Below are 27,394 nucleotides of genomic sequence, written 5' to 3'. Positions count from 1 at the left end.
TTACCATATAACATCACGCTCGGTATATATACAATGACTGGGGGGCAAATATCACTGCTTGGAAATGGACAGGTTATTGGTGTTACAAGTGATAAGCACTTACACTGTGCATCACTTGTTTCATATATTCTGTTGTCATTGTTTTTGTTTTTGTTATTATTTTCTCTTTCTTTGCTGTCCTATTAAACTGTTCTTATCTCAATCCGCTTTTTGTTTTGTTTGTTTTTTCTCCCTTTCCTCCTTTTCAATTCTGTCCCCTATTCCACTTGACAAGGGGCTGAGCGAGCAGCTGTGTGTGTGTTTCCAGACAAAAGATACTTTTAGTAAAAAGTTACTAATTGGTTTGAACTACTAAATCTACTTAGTATTAATGAAGGGCAGGAAAAAAACAACTTTCTTGTCCCTGAGTCAATGTAAAAGCCAGAAATAGAATGAGGGAAACTTCAGCAGGACCCAGCCTCTGAGAGGCATCTCGAATACCAGACTGAAAAGTGGTAGGAATGATTGGCATCACAAGCCAGCACTCATAAGCAGTTCCCACACAATGACATCCCTGACTGAACAGGAAATATCTGTGTTATCTGCTTGGCAATGGCTAGCAAGTGTTGACTTGTTACCAGCATCTACTGTACAGCAGAGTAACATCATCAACATGAAATTGTAAAAATAGAATGTATTTTGTTATTACCTGATATCTAAAGGTGACCAACACTGTTAATAAAATCTAAATTTGCACCAGAAGTATTTGAATATTACATTTAATCTATAAATAAGTTTAGACTAGATTTTGACAATTTGTCACATAATGATCTTTAATAATATGGAGCAAGGCTCAGGTATTAATCACAGAAGCTCTTTAAACCACGAAAAAGCATACAATATAGGTGGCAAATGTTTTAGAGGGTTTAAATTATGAGATATTTTGTCATTATCAAGCTGCAGGCTGAGACTCATGCTATAAAGACATTTTTTGAGCCTATATAGACATGCGATTTTTTTTTTTTTTTAATTCAAAGGGTTAGATTTTTATATGATGTAAAACTGATATAGCAACATGAGATTTAGCCATTTTATAAGCTGTAGCAGAGGTTAGTCCTACATACATCTATTTATTCAACGTGTGGATTATAGAAACTTTTGAGTTGGTTCAGAGCTACAAAGTTCTGCACAGATGTGAGAGTATGAGCTGAAAAGTATCTCAAGCTGTATTCCAGGTTCTCCTAGCTCCTTAATGTCTTGGACAGAGAAAAACCTGTAAGACATAAATGCCTAGTTTAAGTGTCTTGATTAGTCTTTGCAACATGTACATACATCTGTGCATTCTCTATAATCAAAAAATCTGATTCATTGAAAGCGATTATATAAAAATAGCAAGACTGCAGCACTGCCAACACATTTCTTATGTGTGTTTCATCTCTCTGCCTTACAAATAAAAGAAAAGTTTTCTGAGAAAAGCCAAAAACTTTCCAGGAGCATGGACTATCATCTTCTGTTTCATGTATCATGTTACACCAAGGAAAGTTAATTGTCTATGCAAGTACTGGCTGCAAAGTACTAACCTTTATTACTAAGGTAGAAAAAACATCCATTTGAATTTCAGATCCTTGATTTTCAACACCAGCAAATAGGGAAATTAATTCCTTCTACCCACAAGGCAGGCAAATTTACTCTGAAATTAACAAATTCACAATGCAGCCTTTCAGATTCATGTATCATTATACACTTATATTTGAAGAGAGTTGTTATAGACTTCGAAGCTCACAGCTTCTCTCTGAGGGTGCAGCTGGCAACCTGGTACTCAGATGAAAGAAGGGACACTGAAGAGGTGTTAATGCTCAATTCAGAGGGTCTCTTTTGCAGTTCTGCACAGATGAGTGAAAGCACAAGGACAGAAAACGACATTCAAATCATTCCATTGCTTCCCTGTGTATCTCTGTCAGTGTCTGATGAAAGACAAAGAAGGCAGCAGAACAGGCATTTCTGCTCTCCCTTTCCAGCTGTGTGTGGTGTTTGGCTGAAAGACATCTGCAAAGACCAGGCCTAAAACCGAGGAGAGGCCTTTTCCCTCTGTCAGTTCACCAGGGCTGCTCCATACTTCACCATTATTAATCCTAGCATCAAAACAAGCCAAGGAGAGTTCCAGGGGCCTTCCCAAGGGCACTGGTTGGCATCACTGAGCACTCAGCAACACCCTTCAAAACCAGGGGGAATGAGAGCCAGAGGGCTGACCACATGGGTCCCTGAGGAAGGGGCCTCAAATCACCAGCACAGCCAGTACAGATCTGCTGTCCACATGTTACAAGGCCATTCAGGACTTGACTTGGTAAAAGAGCTCAAAAGGATGTACTTACTGCAGTCCACTTACCAAAACCATTTAATCCAAAGTGAATTTACCCATCTCAGGGGAAAAGACTTCAGGTTCAAATAGCTTAGATACCTGCAGGGACCTAACAGCTCTGCAAAACTAATGAATCGTCTAAAATAGGGATTTCTCCAGTGGGAATTATTCCTTTTGTCATAAAATATATGCATATTAATTGGACTAGAAGTTCAAACTGTGGTTTTTAATTTTCTTTGTGAATCTCTTAGCCAGTGGGCTCCACAATGCTTCCCTCTCCCCAGTGCATCTTTAATTATTCTGCAGAAAATAGAAGAGCTTCTTTATCTTCCCTATTCTTATTATTAAAATAAATTCATTAACCAGAAGAAAGAGAAAGGGATTCAGTTTCCCTCAGGTGGGAAATCTGAAATGAATGGAATATAAAACATAACATGTATTAATTTTAAACATGACCATTTATAGCAATTTTAAGCCAAAGTTTTTCTTTTGATTTCAGCAGAGTAAATTTGAGTTCAGACTTTTAGGAATGTGACCAGAATTGGTACTTAATGAGACAGGACCAGAATTTGGACTTAACCTTGAGGTTGAGAGGCTCTTACCTTAAGAACGGCAGGAGTCTGTCGCCACCAGAATTTTACAAATTCTTGAAGGTTTTTCTTTCTGTTTCCACCCTAACAGTGACTTGGAGTGTCAGCACAACACAACAGGGGCTTAATAGAGCAAAATAAAGATGGTATAAATTATTCATTATCAAAATAATACTAATAAGATTATTTATGTATTACACCCCAGGGAAAAAATAGCCATACTCTTGCAAAGGACTTTGTAACTTTTTCCTGTCTTTGCCCTTCTCACACTCCACCACATTGCTACACGCTCACCACTGTAAGCTTGTAGGTGATGAATGAAAACTCCTAAATGAAACGTGTTCCATAGATCCTGTTTAAAACTAATCATTAAATGTATTACAGTCTACGTGTGCCCTTGTGTGCTCAAGGAGAAGCCCACAGTGGGCATGTCTTTGACTATCCCCAAGCTCACAGAGATGGGCACGTAAAGGTATTTTACAAAGGAGTAGCTAACTTTTTAATTTTTCAAAATATCACAACTGAACGTTCTTATGTTGTTAACATTGTCTTGGTGATGAATAATGAATACGGATAATAAATAATTATCATGAAAGTAAAAAATGACACTGGTTTGTATTACATTTTTCACTTTAATCCTCATATTATGTGTATGTTCACTCAAATGTCTGCTACAAAATTTTCTATCAAGGAACCCATCAACTAAAAAGCTTCGAACCTCCTGCATTGTGATCAGTGATTCTATAGAGCAGTGTCAGCTCTTATAGCCCAAATTCCAAATTACTTGGATCTGATTTGACCTTATAAGATCATAGCCACCCTCCTTCATTCACCTGATAAGCATGTATTTTCATCAGTGAGAATTCTTCAAGACAACAGTTTAATAAAGTTGAATATAATAACTTCGAATTAAAGGGAGAATACAGGAATATATAAGAGGCTGACAATTCAACTAGATCATCCCATTACTCAAATCTCCTGCCTTTACAGACCTGTCATATATACCCTAGCTCATTATTAATACTCAATGCAACTAAGAGTGTTACAGAGAAACAAGAGATCCTGATGTGGTTGGGAGCCTAATTTTCTTAAAGCATGAACTGGAAAATGTCTATGTATGCCCACTGCTAAAAGAGACACTACATTTTTTACTCTGGGCTAATCTATTACATTTTTGCATGTGCACAAGATGAACTTCCTCATGAAAATAAGAAGTTGCAACCTCAATAAAGCTGTAGATCTTTTTGTATTTGCCTTGCGAACAGCTGGATTCATCTGCTTTAAGCTTCCTTGATTTCCAACAGCACAGTTTGGTACAGAATCTCCAGTCCCTTCACAGAAGAGAAAAGAAATGCTCAGTGACAGTGTTTATGGTCCATTGTACATCATGGGAATCCAGCAGGAAAACTTGTCACTGGAACATTTGTTTTGCGGACACACACAAAGTTACTTTAAGGGAAGAGAAGATCCATCACTAGCACATGCCATGAGACTTTTAAAATAATTCTAATGAAAATCAACTATAAACAAAAAGTATGGAAGGAAAAATCTGATTATTTAACAAAATAAGGAAAAATCCCAAAGTCATGCAGACATCTCCTGCAGACTTAAAATTAAGGAGAGTGAGTAAAATATTGCTAAATATGGCAGGAAAACAGTATTTGATTGTGCTCTCTTCCAAAGAGATAACAGTTATTACACTTAGATAAAAACATAGAAAAGATATAAAAGATGGCTTTGTGATCCAGAAATGACTCTGTAAGAAATGCTCCAGAGCCTTTTCCTCTTGAATCTTACCACTGAATCTGTCCAATACTGTGGGGATTGTCACTATTCCCATTGACATCCTGCTCATTAGTGAATGGGAATGACTGAGCCTAAAGCTATCAGTGACTTTCAAATGAGACAGCAGCAGAAGCATCAAGCATCTGAGCACAGGTGCGACGCAAAGGGCTTACAGTGATTAAAGTGTCTGGCAGAAACCAAGCAGCATCTTTAAGACAGAGCTGGGAAAGTGCCTCTCAGGAGATAAAATTGACCCGATGAGGGGAAGAGGATGGACTCTCTGCTTTTATTTACTAATGGTCTGTTAAATATTGAGTAAAAAGGGGTTGAGTATTTCATCAGGAGTGAGATGAAGTAAAACCAGTTTACTTTTAGAACAGCAACACACAAAAAAGCCACAGCATATGCTAGAAAGCTAATTAAATTGGCTTTTTCATATGACCTTAACATAAGATGTTTCACCTGAAAAGCTAAAACAGCTAGTCAATATTTGTTGACTTTGCTGGTCCTTGAAGTTCACCTCAACCAAGAAAACATACAGCAACGAGGTTAGTAGAAGGGCTCAATATACTCATGAAAGGTCCACAGACATTCCAGGCTGCTCCATCAGGGAAGGTGAGCTGGAACCTGAGGGCAAGAGCAAGCCAATAAGGCAACAAGGCAGGTCTGCTACCTGTCAAGAGGTTCTCAACACCAGTTCAGGAGCAGCAGGGACCATGGCTGGGAGCACGCACACCTACAACATGGTTCAGGTCAGGGCTGTGTCTCCTGGACTGTGGATGCCCTTAGTAGGGAACTGAGTTGCTTGGCCAGAGCCATGACATTCTGCTACAATGACACCACCGAAAGGCGAAGAATAACAAAAAAACAGAAGCAAAGCAAATCCTCTCTAGCATGTGTAAAAGCTACCATCTCTCCACTTCAGTACCTTCTTCTTGAAAGAGGAAGAGTTTCTTCCAGAAATATCATAACAGTTGTGCAGTGTATTTATTAGGGTCGAATAAACAAATCCAAACGACCACTTGAAAGCAAACAAAAAAATCAGATTCAATACTTTATAGTTAATTTTCTTTTCTGAGTGCTTCAGCACTTCCTGTTCCCAGAGCAGCTGAGAAGAGAGCATGTATCAGATCTCAGGAGGAAAATAAACTAGGTCCTTTTAAATTTCCCATTTGATTCCAGGACTGCTCAGAGAAGATCCGAGCAAAACTTCAGTTTTTTCACCACGTGCCTGAACTGAAGTGAACTCTTCAAACTTTGCTCATTACTTTATCAAACTGGAGTCTAATTTATGTTTCATGCTCACATACTATGTTAATGCCTCAGAGGACTGGTAGAAAGTTAAAATAAAGGTTGAATGTGTTTATAAAAGATTTTCCTTTAAACACGCCTCTAGTACAGTTTGTTGGGCTCATCAAAGGGCTTCACAAATGAGGCATTGGTGTGAATATGACAGCAAGCTTCTTCTGTACTCCAGGTGCTGACGGTCTCCATCTAAATAATTAATCCTACCCCACCAGCAAAGATCCAACGTGCAGAGCCACATGTATAGCATGTATTTAGATAACAACTCAGCCAGTTTCTCCATCACACATGCAATTGCACTTAGCAAGTTGAAAATGGGAGGTTTTTAGAATTTCACACTTACCTAGATGGCTTTTTAAAAGTGTTGGACTGCTAGCACAACAATAAATCATACTGAGCATGTATGGCAGGGTCACACTAAAGAAATTGTACTATGAAGCAATAAGAAGACCGGGAAAAGTTACACTATTTTGAGGATCTTTTTCAAGTGGTAAAAAAAATAAAGATATAGACTGGTTTTCATTTTAATTTCATAACCTCCCTTCAACCCATCTGTTGGCACCATCCGTCATTGCCACCACACAAGCCCAGAGGGGAGGCGAGCTGTCTTTCTCCTGCTCTACTACCTATAAACCAAGGAATAAAGAGGCATGAACTTCACTGCAGCATTACCAGGCATTTTACATACCATTTCTCCTAACAGCCTGTTTTTCAGTTGTTCTTTAAAGCATCTTATGACACCCTCTTGGATTTTCCTGCAGGCCTCTTCCTTCTGTTGCCTGTGACAGAGCTGTTGTTCTGTCTTTGTGCCAACTTAAACCCACTTTATACTACTTTCTCACATCAACATATGAATAGGTGTTTCTAATTCCCTTTTTGACTCTAAAGAAACATGTATATATAGTCTAACTGAAATCAGATTCTCAAAGACACTGTTGATTAAATATTGACCTAAGGATTTTTATATTTAAGAACCCATCCACACATCCTAAATCAATGGCATATGTCATATTGCCAGCATTGCACCAGAATTTTAGGTGTTGTAAGGTGTTCAGGGATAGCAAAGAACATCTTTGAGCATCATTAAAGGGTGACCTACGATTTGATGAAATCAAGAGTTACATTTTTCATAAGCATTTCCATTAAAAGATAAGGCTTCTGTGATTCCCCATGTGAATTTGTATTCAAGAATCCTTCTGAGGAGGGATACGTGTGGGGGCTGCAGGGGTGGAAGAGATTGGGGGAAATGGTTCACATGCACATTTTGCTCCAGATGCCAAAATATCTTGCTATGGCTTTCTGTCAGAGTAGTGCTTTCAATATTTAGTGAGAAACATAGAGGGTGGAGGATATTTGGCTTTAAGCATGCTTTAACAAATGAAGGCATGAGAAGAACACCTGACATTATGCCTGTTCAGGCACTGGAGCAAAAAGTATTCTGAAAAAGGCCAGTGTAATATGATATGGTCTATAAAACTTCTTTGTACAAATAATTAAGTTGATGGTGAAAAAATATATATTTGGAGCAATATGAAACTTTCATGGGTGTTATCTTCCAAGATACAAATTTCCCTTTGAGGGAAGGAAATTTATCTCTCATTCCAAATACATTGCTAGCAAAACGAAGCCCTTGTGTGTGTGCGCGTGTGTGTGTGCGCGTACGTGTGTGTCTGTGTGTGCCTCTGTGTGTGTGTGTGTGTGTGTGAAAAGAACTGGAAAAAATACAGAACATAGTTTTTACTGTAAAGGATGTGACATGGTGGAAAGGATATTCCCCAGGTAGATAGACATCGCCAACATTCTTTTTTAGAATAAAAAGCAAAGGAATATATCTGGAAATTTTCAGCTGCTAACGTGTTTCAATTCAGCTTATAGTTAGTCCCTTCCCTGGGGCAGAAAGTTCCCGTTTGTACAGTGGTAGGAAGGGCAGGACGAGTCACCAGTCCCAAAGCCAGCATGGGTACAGGCTGCACATACCCGCTTTGTGAAGGCACAGTAGCTGGAAAATACACTCTTTCATGCCTGAACTCACATGGTGCTCTTGGACTGACAGGTGCTTTCTATCTGAATTCCCCTCTGAAGATTTATAAATCACTGGAAATGCCTAACTGAAGTAAAAGAGCAAGCTTCCATTCAATTCATTGAGTCTTGGATTTTTATTCTTAAATATTTAATCAGAAAATACCAAGAAAACTCTTGAGCGACAGATAGATCCACTGTTAGCTGGTATGAGAAACAGAGACCAAGACTGTTCAATAGCTCTTACAGGTACTTCATGGTTTCTAAAAATAATAACTCTTCTGTGCTCCATGGCAGTTTTTATGAAAGAAAATATGAAACCCAAAAATAATTTATTTTTTAATGTACTTGGTTTTCCAAATCCCTTCCCACAGTAAGCTCCTGCAGGTGATTAGGCATGAAACAACACAAGATGCTCTTCTTTTAAAAAATGGCAAGGAGGTTCTCCCAGGCACTTATTCCTGTTAAGCCAAATGCACAAAGCCATTCCAGGTTACCCCAATATGGGCTGGCAGTAGTTCCAACTCAGATACAAGCCTCAGTTGAAATGCAACTTTGATTTCAGATGTTACTCCGGTATTAATTAATCAAGTAATGATACCACTGAACCTAAATGTGCCATTGTGTGCAAAATCAATACTATTGAGACAGTTTTTTGGAACAACTTCAGCTAACTCCCTCATGGGAAAGGATGATTTTTTTTAAATTAATAAAAAATGAATATCTGGGTTGTCAGAAAGTCTCCAGGTATTCATATGGGGGGAAAAATAGAGAGAAAAGAATACCAAAATACGGAGTTCAAATGTAGTGTGGAAAAAAAAGATGAATGAAATATTTCATTTTCAATGTTGTGGTTTTGTTTTTTTTTTTTTTTCAGAATTTGTTTAATTAGAAGAATTGGAAATATCTCAATATTTCTGGGTAAGTCTAAACTGGTTCTTTTAACTTGTGCACTTTAAAATACTAGAGAATTTAGTCCAATAGTAACATCCCTCATTTTATTTTATCTATTAATTAATTCTGCTGAAAATAAGCATTCAAATGGATGACATTTAAGCAAAAGTGTTTTATAGACCTTTCTGATTTCCCACTTCTCCGAAGGAGTGTGCCAGTTATGGAATATCTTAGAACAACAAGTGAGGACCTGCTGTACACTGAGCAACAGGCAGTGTGTTGATTTCAGAAATTCCTGCATATAAAAGTGGAAATTTTTTGTAATAAAACTTCTACAGAGTTCTTTTTCAGAGTTTTAGCATGAGAGACAAAACACCACAGTACAGTAAAAAGCCAGTATGAGAAACCAGGTTTGGTCACAATGATAGGTTTTCAAAAAGTTCTTGAAACCTTTCATTTCACAGCACTTCAGTGATCTGTTGAAAATAGACAAGGCCTCCATTTCTGGAAGAAAAAGAATACTTAGACATGACAGCTCCATTATTTAAAGTTTTTCTTCCTTGTGCTGCTGAAATAATTGGTGGACTTAAATGAGAGTGAAGGACTATGCAATTTCTTCTGTAAACGCTACATTTCACTTCTGGTTAGAAATATACCTGTTTGGATTAATTTTTTAAAAAATGGGTCAAAATCTAAAGCCAAATACAAAAGCATATATATACATTTGAGAATATATTTGACAGGTTATATATATATTTGAGAACATATTTGACAGGTTCTATCAGCAGTCACCTCACTTTTTGAAAGTAATGCATGTGCACAGAAATACACAATATAAACTTCCTTCCTTCAACGCTGAAAAAAATTCCTTATTATTCAAACCTATCCTTTAATAGCATATTGAAAAAATATAGCAAGATATATGTCATTTAATCTTATTTTAATAACATACACTTAAGCTGTGAAAAAAATAATCCATATTTCTCTTTCTGATTATTTACATTTTCATTTAAAATGTTGCATTGCTTTTTATTAAGACTTGTGCAAAGAAACGAGCTAATTTTTGTGTTAGAAAAAACTTATTAGGAATAGTATTCATGCCTCAGTGTGGAAACATTTGCATTGCAGTGAAGTTTAGATCCCATGTTAGGAACATATGTAAGATTTATTAGAAAGAATGGAATATTGTGAATGCTTGGAGTAACCTAGAAATGTGATGTTCAGAGAATGTGCCTGTAGTTACACAAAACAGTACAATGCATATCCTTTAGCTGACATTGTGTTATAATACCATAATAAACATGCAAAGACTGAAATTCAAGTGTAACTAAAAATTATCTATATGGAAAGAGAAAATCCTGAGAACTCTCCGGAGGGAGGGCTAGAGAGATCTGATTTTTTAAAATTCAAAGTCTTTAAAATTTGTTTTCACAGAGCAGAATACCAGAAGGAAAGTATAAAGGAAACTAAAGAAAATGGGTGGCTTTTTTGAGTCTCGGTGTCACTGAGCAGAAGAGAAGGAGGAATGTACTATTGCAGAACAATGAACCCAGTCCACCCCACATTCTCCATGAGATCTTTGGACATGTAAAATTGATAGCTTTTATATTTCCTTGATTTCTTCAGAAAAGACTGGGAAACGGGCTGCAGTCATACCACCTTCTTATAGCATAGAAGAGTCATTTCCTAAGAAGTTAAATTAGTCAGTCCCCAAAAATCATGTCCTTCAGGCAAGGTGCTTAGTCCATTTGCCCCAAGCTGCCCCTCTGGCAGGGAGTTGCTCTCACTGCTCACCACCTGCAGCCCTGAGGCACCAGCACCACAACTAATCACCCAGGTTTTGGATGACTGTTCTCTTTGCCCCGCTTCACCATGCTTTACTGGTAGCTTCAAAAGTGCAAACAAAAAATGCTGAATAATTATTAATCAAGGAGGCATTTTTGTTTGAAGTCCAAATGTTTCAGCATCTTTCAAATTCCAGAAGTCAAAAACTAAATTAAATTAAGATCCAGTTGGGCACTGCAGTGACCAGCATGCTCACATTGCCAGGGTGCCAGCACCCAGTATGTGCAAAAGCTGCATGTGCAGAAGATGAAAGAGAGTTCACATGCAGTCATTCACCCACTGGATGATTGTGGTTAGACCCAGTGAGAGGCAACCTTTCTGAAAAAACACAGCAGAGCTGAGAAAAACAAGGTGGAGGATGCAGCCTGCCTTGCCTCCTTAGGCACTCTGCCGAGGGGCATCAATGCTGTATGTGAAATATACGGACTTCTGAGCCCACCCAAAGCCAAGCAGCCTGACCACAGTGGGATGTGTCCCATATATCCATGACTCAGTCCATAGGAGCCCCTTCTGACTGTCTTAATTTGTACCTTTTTCCCTTTCCTAATCCATTTGTATTATGTAAAGCAACTACCCAATCTCAGCAATTTGATGCCTTTCCTGTTAAATAAATAAATAAATAAATAAATAAATAAATAAATCTGCAAATAATTTAAACCGAAAAAAAAGGAAATTTGTTATACCTCACATTTGAAAGGCTCACTGCATTTTCCTAAACAAAATGCAAATGGAAAAAGAGCCAGGGCCACCACAATTTTGCACACCAGCAGTACTGCTATGACATCTATATAAAAGGTTTGGACAAGTCAGAAATTGTTGAGAGTCTAAGTAACTCATTTGAGAATCTAAACACTCAACATATGATGGCATCCAGGACAAAGGAGGGTGCTCAATAACGTTTTGCAATCTCCAGCTTTTTATTAGATTATTTCAAGTTTTAAGCCCTAACACTGTGCTCGCACTTGGTGCCAGACCAGGCAGCATGCTGGAGGTGGCGTAGTACCCAGAATCCCCCCAAAGCATGTCATTCACAGATATGCCATTCCATCAGAAGCTCTAAAAGCAGCCAGGAACTCCAGCTGTGGTAGCACAAGATTGCATAAACAACAGCCCCAAGGTAAACATTTTAAAAGTACATTCAGGGGCTGATAATGCACGTGTGCCCACTGTGATATCAGATGTTAAAATGACAGTGTTGTGTCAGATGTCAAAGGTACAACAAAAACCGTGGCACTCCCCAGTATTTTACTTGCATTGTCCACCAAGAACAGGTCTGTAGGATGAAATCCCATACAATGCACCCATTGCTGGCACTTCCATTGTTCCATGGAGCTTTTCATATGCTTTTGAGATTACTTGGTTACTTTAGTACATCCACCAGTTCTAAGAAAAACACAATCTATTTTATGTGCAGCCTGCTTAAGCAATTTTTCCATCTCAGCCTCTCTCACTAAGACAAAAGACACCTCCCCTGCTGCCTGGCCCCCTGCCTGCACAGGCAGGGCTTCCTGCCCTGCTGTGTGAACCGGTGGCAGCCCTGGCATCTCTGCAACTTTTGGGCCAAGAGGAAGGGGCCTGATAGTCCACAGTAAACATTCCTTTTCCTATTATTATCATGGGCTATATCACTGAGTGCAATCTCAGCTGCAGATTTCAAAATAACTTGAAATAAATGCTTTTTATCACTGCTATGAGCATATAAGTGAGCAAAATTGCAAGCAATATTAAGTGTGCAGCTTAACTGACTGAACCTTATAGGACCATGCTATTGGCACCTACCTTACACAATATGCCAGAGTCATGAAATTTGTGACACTCCTGCACAAAATATCATAAAAGTAAGGGGAAGAAAGGACTTCAGGTGCATGAGAGTCTTCTTTGTCTACTTCTTGGTGGTGTTTATTTCATAAGAGATATATCTCAGCCAGGTTTACTGACATAATATGCATGCACACTTATTGTGGTAGTTCCCTGAAGTGTTAGCATTTTAGGAAGAGCTGATATCTTTTGGAGGGCTTTTGTCAGCCATGTTCTTGATATCACTCCTGTTTCATTGTTTGTTGGACTTTCTTTTAGTACAGCAGGGCTTGTGCCATGATTCATGTGTTTCAATATTAATCTCTCCCAAGGATGTAGACTGTCAGATTAATTTCATTTGCAATTTAAAGTTTACACCAACTGCTTGTCTTTGTTGTTGTGCCACTGATGTCTCAGTCACTCCCAAAGCCAGTAATGGTTCCCAAGACAGAGGAATGTTGCACTGTTTGCAGTCAACAGCCCCACAGATGTGATAAAGCTCTCCCTGGCATGCACTGATCACCTCCAGCTCCCACAAAAATCAGTGTAAGGCAAACTGATGCATGATCAGGCACATGCAGGCACTCTTAAAAGACAACTGAAACATCAGAGGCCTCAAAGAGTCAGGAAACAGACCACTCAAGGACTAGATAAGTGATAGCTGGACATTGCTAGACCATGTGTCTTGGTCATCACCATTGGAAGTAGCTGCTTATTACCTGAATTGCACACAGACTTTCTGGATTCCATATGTTTAAATGCCTTGTTTAAAATAGCCTCAAGAGAAGTTTTAATTACAGCCACAAGCAGCCAAAAAATTCTTGACAAGAACCCCACTGAATTGTTTCCTGGTCCTCAGGCAAATATATGTCTTTTAAGCAAGATTTCTTTTGAAATCCCTTTTCAGACAGACCAACAAACGGTATAAGAACATGTATGCACATTCACTCAGAAAAGTCATTATAGAGGTTGAAAGCCCACTCTCCTGGTAAAAAACTTAAATTTCAACCAAAACAGCTTGGTTTCTCACATCTCTGATCATTCACAGTCTGAGACCATGAACACTTCTGAGAATAAGTAATAGAGTATTCCAGTATTCCATGAAACAACCAGTGTATTATCAAAGGGGTTTATACCAGTCGCCTTTTCATTTAGATGCAAGCCTAGCACATGTGGCTAAAGTATGCCATCATCATCTACATGTTTAAAGTCACCTGAGAGAGCCTTCCCCTATACTCAGTACTGTGCTTTCAGCTACATCTTCATGATTTTGCTTATTGCAATAGGAACAAGTATTTTTCCAATTCACCACCTTCTAAGAATGATCTTTACCTGGTAGCATTGGTAATACATTAAGGAAATCATTATTGATCAATAAGCCATGAAAGATTTTTAAAGGATATGGAAGACACAAACAGCTGTCTAAATAGCAGACAATATTATGAGATTAGGAGGCTAAAGAAGTCCCTGTCCCGAGTTCTGACTATTCTCCATTGAACTATATATATAAGTGTAAGCTTCAAATCAGAAAGCACAGTTGAACAACAGCCGTGGACAAATGTAGATGCAGACTGTCTTCATCCTTACAACCTACTCAGCATAAAGTATATAGTTAACACTACACCACAACAGTAGATTAAAAAAAAAAAAAAAAGGAAAAATCTTAAAAACACCATCTTTTTTTTTTCCCCAGAATAGTGCTGCTACATGAAACTGAAATACAAGTAAAGTAGCCCAAATATTAATTTCGCAATAAGGCCTACCTGCAACAAGTAAAGCTTATAATTTCCAGAAATAAATTGAACAAAGTCAGTTGTTCTAGCTATAGTTTCCTGATTTAGCTATATTTTAGCCTCCTAGGAGAACAGATAAATAATAGACACAAGCAAGGAGCAAGGACATTTGCAAGAATAGGAGATCAGACAAAGTATTATAGAAATGACACATCAACAACTTTATAGGGGTTTTTTTAGTGTATTTCAGGAACTTGCAGCTTCCTAACTACTTTCACTCAAGAGAAATAAGAATTGTAAAAGATAACTGCTATTTTGTTTTGTTTTCACACTGCAGAATTTGTTTTAAATCTAATGCTAGTGTTGTTGAGAATGTTGCAAACAAAATTTCAATCACAGGAAGTGTTGGCATTGATAATATAGCGGATGAGATTCACGCCAAAATAAAGGCACAAATCTATTCTAACTGTTCAGAGTGTGTACCCAAGAAGCCACAAATTTAAACTTGAGGGACAAATCACTTGCAAAAACCAAAACTGGAATTCTTACTGAGTCCTGGCAGTTCTTGCAGGTTTAGGTGTTTTGTTTCATCAGAGGAAGCTGTACTTTGGCCCCCAAGTTTAACAAGAAGTCCAGCAAAACTATCTGAGAAGTCCAGGCTTCTCCTGCTCTGACCTTAACTGCTGAAAGCCACCCTCCCCCACTCCCTTTGTTATTGTTGTGATTCTTGTAAACCTGGAATCTTAGTTCCAGATTCTTCAGTTTACAGGAATCAAACATGCTTGCACTTATGTTCATCAATGCAAGATGTCTGGACGTACATCAGCTGGCCTTTTCAGAAGGAGGAAGCCTTTCAAGTTCTCCATGGGCGCATTATGAAAACGATAGGCATACTTTAGATTATATCATTCTTGCCATCTCATTGCTTCAAGGCATAAAAATTCCTTCCTCTTCAAGTTCTCACAGCACACCTGCTTGGATAAACTTCAATTTCTCTGAGAAAAGTAAATGTTCACAGAAACATTTTCCTTTGACCTGGGACTCCGCCTTTTTCCGGAGGCCAACTGGCAAGGCCATATCCTCCTCAGCTGTTTGAGAAACACCCAGTAGTCATAACTGCCAAACAACTAGTTATTTGGGCTGATGGAGGTCTCTAGTGGAAAATCAGCAGAAACACAAGTTCATCTCTGATCTTCAAGATCTGTCTGACAGAACACACACAAATAAAGCACTTCCCCCTCACCCAGCAGACAAGAACAGACAACAGAAACTTTTTGCTAAACAATTTGCTATGCAAATAAAAAAGAACTGTTGGAGAACCATCTTCCTGGGCAGGTTGAAGCTTTTGTGGACATCAGAGCTCGGATGCAGATGGAAAGAAGGGACACCCATTGTCGTCTTACTTTTGGTAAGAAATGGTCAAAGAAATATTTCTTTGAAACAAAGCCAAAAATTTCTGGGCTTGTTGAAAACACAGTAACTCATGATCCGTGGCTCTACATTTCTTATCTCAGTTGATATAAAATAATTTCCCTAGTTGGAAAAGGTAAAAAAAAAAAAAAAAGACATTATACACACGGGAAATATTATGCAACTGTATAAATTAACATAATCTTGTTAGTAGTTTTCTTAATGGCTAAATTGCTAGAAGCAATATACAAGAAAAAGCATAACCAGCGTAGACAAACTCACCAACAGACTGTGGCTAAGAGTAAGAGTCCCATTTTTTAGTTGATCTGGCAGCATCTGCACGTGAATATATTATGTGCATGCAGGTCCAGGCACACATCACAGCATCACAGGCAGCCCTGCGTTGCCAATTTGGTCACAGTAGAAGGAAAGGAAGCAAAACCCAAACCACATATGGCTCTGAACTAGATTTTATTTTTTGGCAAGTTAAGTTATTTACCAAAACTTGCTGATTAATAAGAAACAATTACACTCTGATTTACGACTATCAGTCATACATGTTCATGTGTGAAATGACTGTTCACTGAAGATAATTCAATTAGCATGGCATTCTTCGTCTCAACATGGATGACAGTTTAAACCTTACAAAAAGGAGTGGGGTTCAGAGTGTCTGGTATGTCTAGAGAACTCCTCAACCAACATCAGCACAACCCACCACTTCTGGGGATGCACGGAAGAATGTGGCACTTACGACGGGGACCACAGTGTGTTTCACCTCTTGTCTGATCCTGTGACAGATTCCATACACCTTCAAACTGAAAACCAAGCAGTTTTTTATTCACTAAATATTCACTCTGGGCAAATATTTTTGTTTTACAGGAGAAGAAGTCAATGCTGATTTAATTATGGATAAACAAAGGACCCAGCGTTATTGAAATTCACATAAGTCTGCTTTTATAACAAAAAGAGTTCACATGCACATATACATGCATATACACATGCACATACCAATGAAATAGCCTGAGGAAGATAAGAAATAATTCCCTATTACACCTATAGTCAATTATGCAGTAAAGAATGGAGTCTCGGGGATGGAATATTCCTTTTCTTGACCTCTTCATTCCCTAGTGCATATTATAGTTCCTATGTAAGTCAAAGTAGTCCAGCACTAGGTGCTTTATTCATGCTATGTCACTGGAATTGATGGGACTGCATAGTGCAAGGATGGTGGACAAGAGTGACATCATCTATCTGCTATCAACATCTTTTTTCCAAGTGTCTTCCTCATGCTGAGTTTCTTTCAGTCACACAGGTTTTTGCCAGTAATGGAAATTGGTCTTGGATGAAAGTATCAGTTTTCATGCTCCCTGTGATCCCAAATTTCACATGGGTATTAAATATTAAATGGAATCGAGCAAATAAGGCATGTCAAACAATTTCTCCATCCCTAAACATCTTCCAAGAGGACGTACTTTCCTCATTGCCATTCAGACACTCGGATAAATTATTTTTAATTGTATGACATCAGCTTTCAAGAAGTAACTGGATCTTAAGAGTTGTATGTTGTTGCCACATGGTGGCTGGTGTCTTAAATCATGTTTTTGGGTTTTGTTTTCCAGTCAGATAGGAAAGCAAAAAAATATAAAGTGCAAGACCTGTATTTATTTATTTCATAAATGCAAGGCTGTACCCTTTCTTCTGTGTGTCCAGGCATATCTGTGGAGCACTGCTCTCCAGTGTCCCACAGCACCCCCCAGCAGGCTGTCATCCCCATACGTGCTGAGGGTGCCTAGTCTCCCATCCCCTCAGTCACCTGCATCCTCTCAGGGAGGAAGGTGCTCAGCACCATCAGCCCCAGCAGGAACTGCTTACAACCAGTCATGGGTTAGACTTCGACCCCCCATGACTTGGAACTATATCATTTCCTACTGCTCCAGTGAAGACTTACACAATACAATCAGGGGTCCTGACATTCCTAGTAAATGAATATGAAAGAGATCTAGCACATTTCAGACAAATACATTAAAATTCTGGCTAGGCTTTGTAGCAGTGTTTTTCCAATATTTCCATTACTTCAAATAAAAGGTCATTGTAAAAACTTCAAAACCTCATACAATAATTGAACACCTTCTGCTATCTGTGTATTTACAATACAACTTTCAAATTAATATTTTACTCCAAGATTCCCTTCAGGAAACAGACTTGACTAAAATTTCCTTGAATCTTAAGGAATTTCAGTTGTCTAGAGGTTCTGTGGGCCTGGATACTCTCTTTGCAGAGATAAATTGTTATCTGTCCTCATATCACCTCACAGGCTTTGTTTAAGATATGATGAAGTGTTATGGTACCAACAAACTCATTCCGTTGCAAAATGCAGCACTTATAGGTATTACAAGAGCTGCTAAGATCTGTTTTGCACTGTTCATTTTGATTATGAGTGTAGTTTGGTACAATGCCTCATTTGTCAGTCTGTTGAACTGAAAACGATCTTTTTATTTAGCAGAAGAAAACTGTCAATACCCTTTGAAAGGGAAAAAAGGCACCTTCTGCTATTACCAAACACCTGGGTTAAGAAAGCAAGTACATTTCCAGATAGCAAGGGGACCATAGTTAGGTCTTGCCTTTAGACTTACCACTTGTAAGAAAACCAGACATTGAGAAGGAATTATCATTGCTTTTCTCGAAAGAGTTGTTCTTTTCTCTTGGACTGAAATAGCTCGTGACTGTTGCAGAAAATGAGGAAGTACACTTTGAATAGGTTATGACTTCTCAAAGGAAAAAAAAAGAAACAGAAAGTATGAAAATTCAGTGTTAATGTGATGTTTTAAAAATAAAAGCACCGAAAGGTCTCTGCCATAAGACACCCATTGACCTTAACAAAACCATGGAGTGCTGTTGACTTCTTTTTCCAGTGCTGTAATCTTTGCAAAGCACCATTCTTGAGAAAAGCCAATTAAGAAGATTTTTAGGGCAATCACTCATGCTGCCAGCTCCTAACATACCAGTAGGAGAGGTGATTGCCTCCAAAGGCTCACCACCACACAACCCAGGGGTGCTACCTCTAGTCTTCTGCTGTTAGAGGGGTTCATATGAGGGAAAACAAGCCTGGCAGCATCGTCTGCTGCTCACACTGCCCCACCCGATTTTCCTGCTCACTGTGGGAGGTAAGAGAGCAGCACATGAATGGTGCTGGAGGCCACTGGTGCTGTGCAGCAACAAAGGGCAGAAAAGCAATGATGAACCACTGGCAGTCATGAGCCCTTCTGTGGGCATGGCTCCCTAAAGACAATCTCTGGTCCCAAAGACATGCTCACCACCTCAGGTGTTCACTGCCTGCTAACAAGGTATCTTCAGTGCATGAAATCCACTTCATTTTGGCAGTGTTAGGCTCAGGAACTGAATATGGACACATACAGCTTTAATTTTATCCCTTATAATGATAATGATGCATTATTTTCACCCTTGTTTGCGTTACATTATCTGCTACTTCCCTTTGTCATTAAGCAGATTTTGCCCCGTCTGCTAAATCCTTCACTCTGAAGACACAAATGCTGCTTTGCATACTTGTGGAGAAGGAGAGGGAAGGGTTGCACAGAAAACTACCCTGTTGCTTTAGGAGCAACCAACCAGTCAGACACAGGTGTGTGACAGAGTATCTCCAGAGGAGCTGAATATCTGCCCTAGACTGATTTTAGCTATGCTGATTAACATCAGGTGAAAATGTGGGTGCAGGAGTTAAGAAACAGAGGAATGTGTTTTGCAGCTTATGTTGCAATTTCGAGCTTCAAGCAGCAGGAGGAGGGAGAAACATCTGGCAATAGCAAATACCCCGAGGACAAAGACACTATACATTAATATTATGGGAACTATTTAAGACTGTGTTCACTGTGTGCTAAAAACTGGCCAACTGGCAAATTGTTTCCTTTCACTAATCTGATGTAATGAGGTGCTTTGTTGAAAAGAAAAAAAAAAAAAGGAAAAGAGTTAAACAGACTAGGAAAAGACAATTGCAGAAGACAGGACTGGTATTTTATTTTCCAGAAGCCAGACCACAGCAAGCAAGAGCAGTGGTGGGGACATGGGCACAGGGGTCCAGAGAGGTCAGCATGGTGAGGGCCCATCTGCTCCCACGGGACAGTTCATGCAGCGTAAACTGGTTTGTTCACTCTGCAGAAAAACCCAGCTCCAGGCCAGACTGGCTTGGGAAACAGGTCAGTGAGTTTCCACCAAAGTCAGGTGACTTTCACTCCTGAGAGCAGGGCAAGCATTTCATGACCTGTGTCAGCCAGATTACCCTAGAACTGCACTTCACAGCATTGCAGCTCACAAACTTTGTATGCCTGCATTAGTTTGGCCTCCAGCTTTCATGCAGTCAAAAGGTGATGGTATTTGTGTATGTGTAATTGGATGGCTGGATTTGATGATCCTGTGAGTCTCTTCCAACCAAAATAATTCTGTGATTCTGTTCTATGATTCTATGATTAAACAGTCCATAAGTTCTTAAGATACTTGAGATTTGCTATGATGAAAGTCCTATGGAAATCATTCATATAAAAGACAACACATTAGAGGTCTTCTCCTTTCTTCCCCCTTTCCTGTTCTTTAAAATCTTATCTGGAGATAAGGGGGAAAAGTACCTTTGTACAGTGTCTCTGTATATTTTAATGAGTGAAGATTCTTTGTGCACATTCATGCGTTTGCCAGGTTCCCAGGGAGGCAACCACGATGGTGTCATCATCGCTTTGAAACTGGAGGCAAAGCTTGTCAGGACATCTTCTGAGGTTTTACTGGGAAGCCTTCAGGGTGAAGAAAATTGGAAGTGACCTTTATACAGAATTACTATGCATGCAAGTAGGCTTAGACAGAGAAGAAAGGTTCAGAGAAAGGTTTCTGTTCATTCTTTTTCGTATTTCAAGCCAAGTAAAGCAAACTCATTTCCCTAAGAAAGTGCTGCCTTATGGAGCAGGACAAAAATGTGATTTAGTCAGCAAGAATTACTGGATGTTATAGCAGAAAACATTAGCAGCAGCATGCAAAATTACATAGGGTTTTGGCTTGCTGCAAACATGACCAGTTCCTGTTATAATTTACTATCACAAATTAGTATCTCACTATAAGAAAATAAAGGAAGGGTGGGCCTAAAGAACAGGAAAGACTCCATAAGCGCTAATGAGCTGCAGGATTGTCTCACCAGGAAAGTTGTGGAAGCGTCTTCCCTTGAACTTTTAAATAGTTTCTGCTGGTATCCTAGAGGAAATCACTTTACCCACCCCTTGCAGTGATTTAGACAATATTTATCAGTTTTACTTAACTCTTAAGATAGCCTGATTTTTCTGAGGAAAAATCTATGGACAGAAAGGCAGTGTATGTTGCTGCTAGTAGAAGTTAGGGTTAAATTTGAATATTATTAACTGTATTTGACCTCATTTTATTAAGTTCATGGTTTATGTGAAAAACAAAAGAGAAATAAAATTTATAGGTATATTCTAATATCACACAGTTTTTTCTCTTTCTCCCTTACTCATATACAAGCAAACAAATAAAGTGAAAACAATAAAATAAGTGCAACAAATTAAAATCCAAAGCCCAAATGTGGTGTTTTATTTGTGCTTTTGGAATGCACTCTATGGACCACTTTTCAATGTCCTTTGCACCACGAGTGTAGAAAGAGTGGAACAGAGGATGGCATTCACTTGGGTTTTGCTCTGTCATCTTCATAACAAGGTAAGTGCCACTGCAGACTACGTTACGTTAACTACCTTACAGCAAAAATGTGAGGTAGACCCACAATGCAGTTCAGGGCCAGTGCAAATCACATCTTGCTCACAATGTTATTTGCGAGAGCTGTGCTCTGAGCCTTTGTATAATTTTTCTCACGTCTGTTCTCACCAGCCAGCACCTCCTCATGGAAGAAGCCCTGCAATCTGCTGGGCAGAGCCAACTCTGAGACCTACCACAAGCATCCTGCTCCCCACCACGGGGGCTGCTCCCCACTGCCTGCTGTCCTTGGCACTGGCCTCCTTCTGATACAGGGACTGCAAAGACAGCGATTTAACAGTGTCCTCTGCCACACTGGTGTGAGCAGGTTCTCCTTGTGCATGCAGATGGCAGCATGAGTCCCACTCCTGCGCTGTGAGGACAAGGGTAGGCAGTTTGTGGGGCAAGGGAGGAGTAAGACCCCCGGGACAGCAGTGAGGGCAGGGCAGCAGCAAGGGATTGCAGACCCTTGGGGGCAGGAAGGAGAAGTCATGGATGCCACAAAGGTAGGAGAAAGGTGACCCTCATTGGGTGGGTGCCATGCATGGCAGAGTGATTTTCCCCCCATGTGGGAGGGTAAACCCTAGTTCCAGCTTGTAAATTATTCCAGTGTCAATGGATGAAGTAAGAAAGTCCAAAATTCATGAGTCTCTGCAATTCCTCATGCTATGCCAGGCTTCAAAAGCCCCCTGACAACTCTGTGCCTCAAGCTGCAGAGACTTGTGGTTTTGTTCTTGCAGGTTTAAGTGGATCTTTGCTTTACTGATCAGACTTTTAGCATAATCACGTTCCTGCATGGGATCCAGGCCCAACAGCATTAAAAGAAAAGCCTCATCTGACAGTCAAGAAAACATTGCATAGCAACTGGAGATTAACAAATCCAAACACGTACACTTTAATAGGAGGCTGAAGGGCATGTTCACAGTAAATACGTTTTTAATGCACTCTTCTCTGCTTCTCTTTGTAAGCTGTTTGTTTGTTTTTGAATACAAGCATGTTCAGTAGTTGAATCATGAACATACCCATTGGCAGATGCAGTTGGCACAATGCACCTTTTTTCTCACATTTGGTCTGACTGTGGTACAAAACAAGCTCTTCTGTGCTGAAAAAGAGTCAGCTAAGACAGGAGTGGGAGGTCTCGGAACTGCCTAAATTCCATGGCAGCCACCATTGCGTGGCTTTTTTTTAAATGTTGTGAAAACACAGTAGTGACAATTTCTGTTTGTGTAAAGAATGAGAAAAATATTTAAGACCATTGACAAAGGAGTTCAATAGCCCTTTTTGTCTTCTCCTTTTTACTCTAGATCACATAAAAAAATATCCGTGTTCAATTAGTAGCATTCATTTCCATTCAGTTTAGATAAACAGGATCATTTTGACCAGAATTGAGATGACTATGTGTTGGGGTTGTCAAAGGATGTGAATCTGAATCCAGCCACACTTAACCAAAAGTGTTCAGTGCTACTATGTGCTCACATGCTCCTGCTGCAGTCATTTTACTCCTTCGTTCCATCCATCCATCCATCCATCCATCCATCCATCCATCCATCCATCCATCATATACTAAACATTCTTATTACATTGAAGCTGTTCACCTAACCAATAAAATTGTGATTCTTTTTTTTTTTTTTTTTTTTAACATGGAAAAGGTTTGGTTTAGCTAAACATTGAAATAAACTCTCCAATTTTCTTAAGATTACAGTTGCCTTACCTGGCAATTTCATCCACACAAACAAATGGCAAATCCTCTTGTAAAATTTCTTATGCAGTCTCACCAGGTCAAGAAATGTCCTATATATCCTATCATCAGTGGGAACATTACAGAATCTCCTTTTCTAGACCTGGCCTTAAGTTTGGGCCTGATGAGCAAAATGGTCAAATGACTGGAAGTTATCTTCTAGGTATTTGGAAATGAAAGGTGATACATCTGGGAACTTTCTTACAATCAAAGGCAAACACCCACTCAGTGGCTAAGAGGTAGATGAGATGGAGGCAGAAAGATACCTGCAACAGGTATTGTTAAGTAGTTCTCTGATGACAGGTATAAAATGCAAATTACAGGCAAATGACCCAATACAGGGCAGGGTTCTACAAATAAGTAGAACAATGTGCTTTCAATTTAAAAAAAAAAAAAAAAAAAAAAAAAAAAAAAAAAAAGGTAAAAACTAAAGAGGAAAAAGAAAAAAGAAATAAGAAAAAAAAGGGTGAAAAAGAAAAAATAAGATAAAAAAGGGGAAAGGGGGGGAAAGGGGAGGAAAAAATAAAAAAGAAAAAGGGAAAAAAAGAAAAAAGAAAAAAGAAAAAGAAAAAAGAAAAAAGAAAAAAGAAAAAAGAAAAAAGAAAAAAGAAAAAGAAAAAGAAAAAATAAAGAAGAAAAAAGAAAAAAGAAAAAGGAAAAAAGAAAAAAGGAAAAAGAGAAAGAAAAAGGGAAAAAGAAAAAAGAAAAAAAGAGAAAGAAAAAGGGAAAAAAGGGGGGAAAAAAAGAAAAAGGAAAAATAGAAAAAGAAAAATACTGTTGTGATATCACAAAGTAATCTGCATTGAGTTTTGTAAATAAGGAAGGTACATATGTGTATCATATCTCTGCTATTCAGGCTTAAGATGAAAGGCATAGAAGATCCATCGTGAACGAAACACTATATCCTGGTGCTATAGCAAGGGCAAAGGTAAGAGATCAAGATCTATACAAACCTGATGTGAATGCAAGACCTGGCATTTCATCCCTCTGTCTCTAAGGAGCCAAAAGTTTGACAGTCAAAGGAAAGTGGCTCTATTCACACCTAGCCAGACAAAGTGGAGATAAATGGAAAGGAAAAAAGACCTGACTGAAACATAGGGTATTTTTGCTTAGTGTTGTATTATTAGATTGAGAAGGTGTTTCTGATTTTTTTTAAAAAAAAAAAAAAAAAGGATTCTTCTTACAATAAAGCATTTTCATATATCAGGCTCCTATGAAACCAGGAACCAATGAGTCCTCTCCACCAAGGCTGCTACAAGTTGCCTGCACCTTTCCACAATTCAAATTTGACCTTGTGTACTCTGTCTGACAGGCACATACAAGCAACCCATTTCCTTAGTCAAGTCCACACTGTTTCTTCCAGGGATGAACAGCCACAGAACTGTGTCCCTACTTTTTTATTTCTTTTGCAAGCATCATTGCTAGGAAAGAAAAAAAAAAAAAATAGGTCTTAGTGTGACCAGAGAACTGGTCAAAACCAACAGACATAAAACGAACTACACTTATCTCTGTGTAAATTACCCATTTCATTGTGTCTGTGCTGCACAGCCTCCACGCTGACTCATGCCATTACCTCATGGGAAACTCCTCTAAAAAGTGATGAGCATCACTTCTGCAATGTACATACAAGATGTTGTTACTTGCATCTAGCATTGTTGTTGACCTAATGAAATAGCTAGAAGTAAATTTTCTGACCGGTAGAGGGAATGTATAAAACAAATTTGAAAAGAAATGAAGAGGGGAACTTTAGGAAAGAAAATTTTGTAAGTGGTAGGGAAAAGAATCTGAAAAAGTAACATATTTTTCATATTATGTAACCATGCGAGGAAGGAGGGGAACTGGGAATTTATTCTCCCTTGTCTCTCTTTGCCAGCTTTCCTTACTTCTTTTTCATTAGGAACCACTGGAGAAAAAACTTGTCCGAGGGGCAATGACCCACTAACTCCTCCTCTTCTCTGTGAATGACTGACTGAGCACCCAAGGTGCTGGCGAACAGCACAAATGCTTTCAGGTACAACAGATTGGATGTCTTCTGACAAAATAGTTTGGTTGTCAGAAAGCAAGGAATCATCAAAGCAGAAACTGACATTCAGGAGACTGACATTTAAGTAACTCTCAATTTTTTTTTTAAATAAATAAATAAAACAGCTTCATTAAAATATTAACATTAAAATATTTACATTTATTAAGGAAACTGATCTGACTATTCCAAGAAATACTCACCTTCCTTTCCAAAGCAATTTCCCATTTTAAATTTGAGTTGTTTGAGTGGTTTAAGAGCAAAAAAGGTCAAAATATCTATCACTTCAACAAGACCTATTACAAAAATGTATTCAGTAAGCTGATCAAGGTACTTTCATTTGTATTCAGCATAAGAAGTTTTTCCAACATCACAAAAAATCACATAGGGAAAATTCTAAGTTAGGCTGCCTTCTGTGGTGCAGCTCAGCCAGATTCATACACACAAGCAAGCCCTGTCCTCATAAGCAAGCCTTGAAAGCCTGGATTATAAGCATCCTGGAAAATGCTTGTATCACTCTATGGAAATAGGGCAAAATACTCACAGCAAGGTGCCTGAAAGTAACATGTTTGCAGAAAATGGCATCTCACCTCTCTCTCAATAATGCATCTGTCAAAATGCCTGCATATTTATTCTCAGTTTCTAAAAACCACCACCTTTTCAAGTTTCCCTTCTTTAAGGACAGCTAAACAAACTCTACCCAGAAATCCCTTACGAACTTTCTGGGGCTAGGATTTTTCTTTGCTTGGCTCTCGTCTAAGTTATTGTTTTTTCACTTTCCCATGAAAAGCAACCCTTCCTTTTCTGGACCAAGGCTGGTGAGACCCTTGTAGCTTTACTTCCAGCACAGATCAGGAGGAAACAACTTTCCCCCATGACTGTGGTAAACTGCGTTTTCAGCCTTACCACAATGCTGATACAACCAGTGGAAACTACACAGCTACAGTTTTGCAGTGCTATGAACACTCGGTTTCAGCACTGAGTTTTCCTTGCTACAAACATATGCTATTTGAAGCATGAGATCAGTTAGCTCTTCCTGACGGAGCATGTTACAGTAAGCAGGCATTGGTTTCATCATGCAGGCTCCCCAACATTTTTTCGGCTGGGAAACAACTGTGAGAACAATGGAGGATACGTCGCTGACAATAGGTGCAATGTCATTTACATTTCTGACAAGCTCTCAGCATTGCTTTATTTCAGCTGAGTTCCTGCCTCCATTATGTGACTGCAATGTGCTTGCCGAGTGATGAAATGCTGGCTCCCTGACAATAGTTGAAGCAGGATACACCCAGTATTGGTTGAACACAAGGTGACTTTCCCAGCTTGTAAAGGCCTGGGAAAAGACATGAATAGTGCTGCTTTAAACCACAATATCCAAAAGGTATTGTGTTCTTCCTTATACATATGCAGCAAAAATAAATAATGGCCAGGAGGCTACTGCTGTTGCTCACAATAAGGACACATAAACTCGGAACACAAGCCGTTTCACATTGTTGGAGAAACTTCCTTGGGGATCCCTGGGAATTTTCTGCAGATAGGGAATTCCTTTGCACTTCTCAGGCAATGGTTTAGAGAGAACAGTGTGCTTTACTCCTTCCCAGATAATTGCCGTTGTCCGGTACTGGGAACTCATCCATTTGCAAGACAATATGATACCTGCTGTCTGGGTAGTTAATACAAGTGCAGAAAATATACCAAGAAGGAGGGGTTCTGGGCAATAGCTGTGAGAATCCTCAGCTGAAGACCCACCCACCACACAGCCCAACGTGGGCTGACACTTCCATTAGGGAGATGGGATTTACTCACCTCCCCTTTCACAGTCCCATGTGTGCACTCCTGACAAAATTTTAATGGGAGATCATGAGTAACCAAGCAGAGGAAAAGCTTAAGACAGATGTCACAGCTCCAGTATCTCAGCTCAGCTGCTCTCTCACTTATATGTGTAAGTCCCATTGTCATCTCAAGGGCTGCATGGCTATTTCTGAGGGCTGAGCACGTTCCTTACTGTCTACACAAGAGCACATTGCATTGTCAAACTACATTTACCAGCCTGTTCTCCCCACCTCAGGGAGGTGTCAACACTGGTGTGTCTCTACAACAAACCCCCATTAGGTCTAGTTTTAATATTGGGCACAAACCACCCCTTCACCTGGGCCCCCAAGG

General features: G+C 39.1%; 2 long non-coding RNA genes across 5 annotated transcripts in view; one reads left to right on the top strand and one right to left on the bottom strand.

Moving 5' to 3' along the window:
* LOC110357400 (uncharacterized) overlaps nucleotides 1–11,432 on the top strand; it is a 72,866-nt gene extending 61,434 nt beyond the window's left edge. For both annotated transcript variants that reach the window (XR_002411037.2, XR_010468800.1), the window contains 2 exons: nucleotides 8,915–8,958; nucleotides 10,366–11,432. This is a non-coding gene — a long non-coding RNA (uncharacterized LOC110357400). The remainder of the gene's footprint in view (nucleotides 1–8,914; nucleotides 8,959–10,365) is intronic.
* LOC110357399 (uncharacterized) overlaps nucleotides 1–27,394 on the bottom strand; it is a 174,888-nt gene that overhangs the window by 47,129 nt on the left and 100,365 nt on the right. For 2 of the 3 annotated variants that reach the window (XR_010468802.1, XR_010468801.1), the window contains 2 exons: nucleotides 4,151–4,259; nucleotides 2,941–3,051 (listed from right to left, as the gene is read on the bottom strand). The exons of the other annotated variant lie outside the window; for it this stretch is intronic. This is a non-coding gene — a long non-coding RNA (uncharacterized LOC110357399). The remainder of the gene's footprint in view (nucleotides 1–2,940; nucleotides 3,052–4,150; nucleotides 4,260–27,394) is intronic. 3 annotated transcript variants of the gene reach the window in all.

The sequence above is a fragment of the Columba livia genome, chromosome Z, assembly GCF_036013475.1.
Source record: "Columba livia isolate bColLiv1 breed racing homer chromosome Z, bColLiv1.pat.W.v2, whole genome shotgun sequence".
Lineage (NCBI taxonomy): Eukaryota > Metazoa > Chordata > Aves > Columbiformes > Columbidae > Columba > Columba livia.
This window is presented reverse-complemented; position numbering and strand designations above follow the sequence as displayed.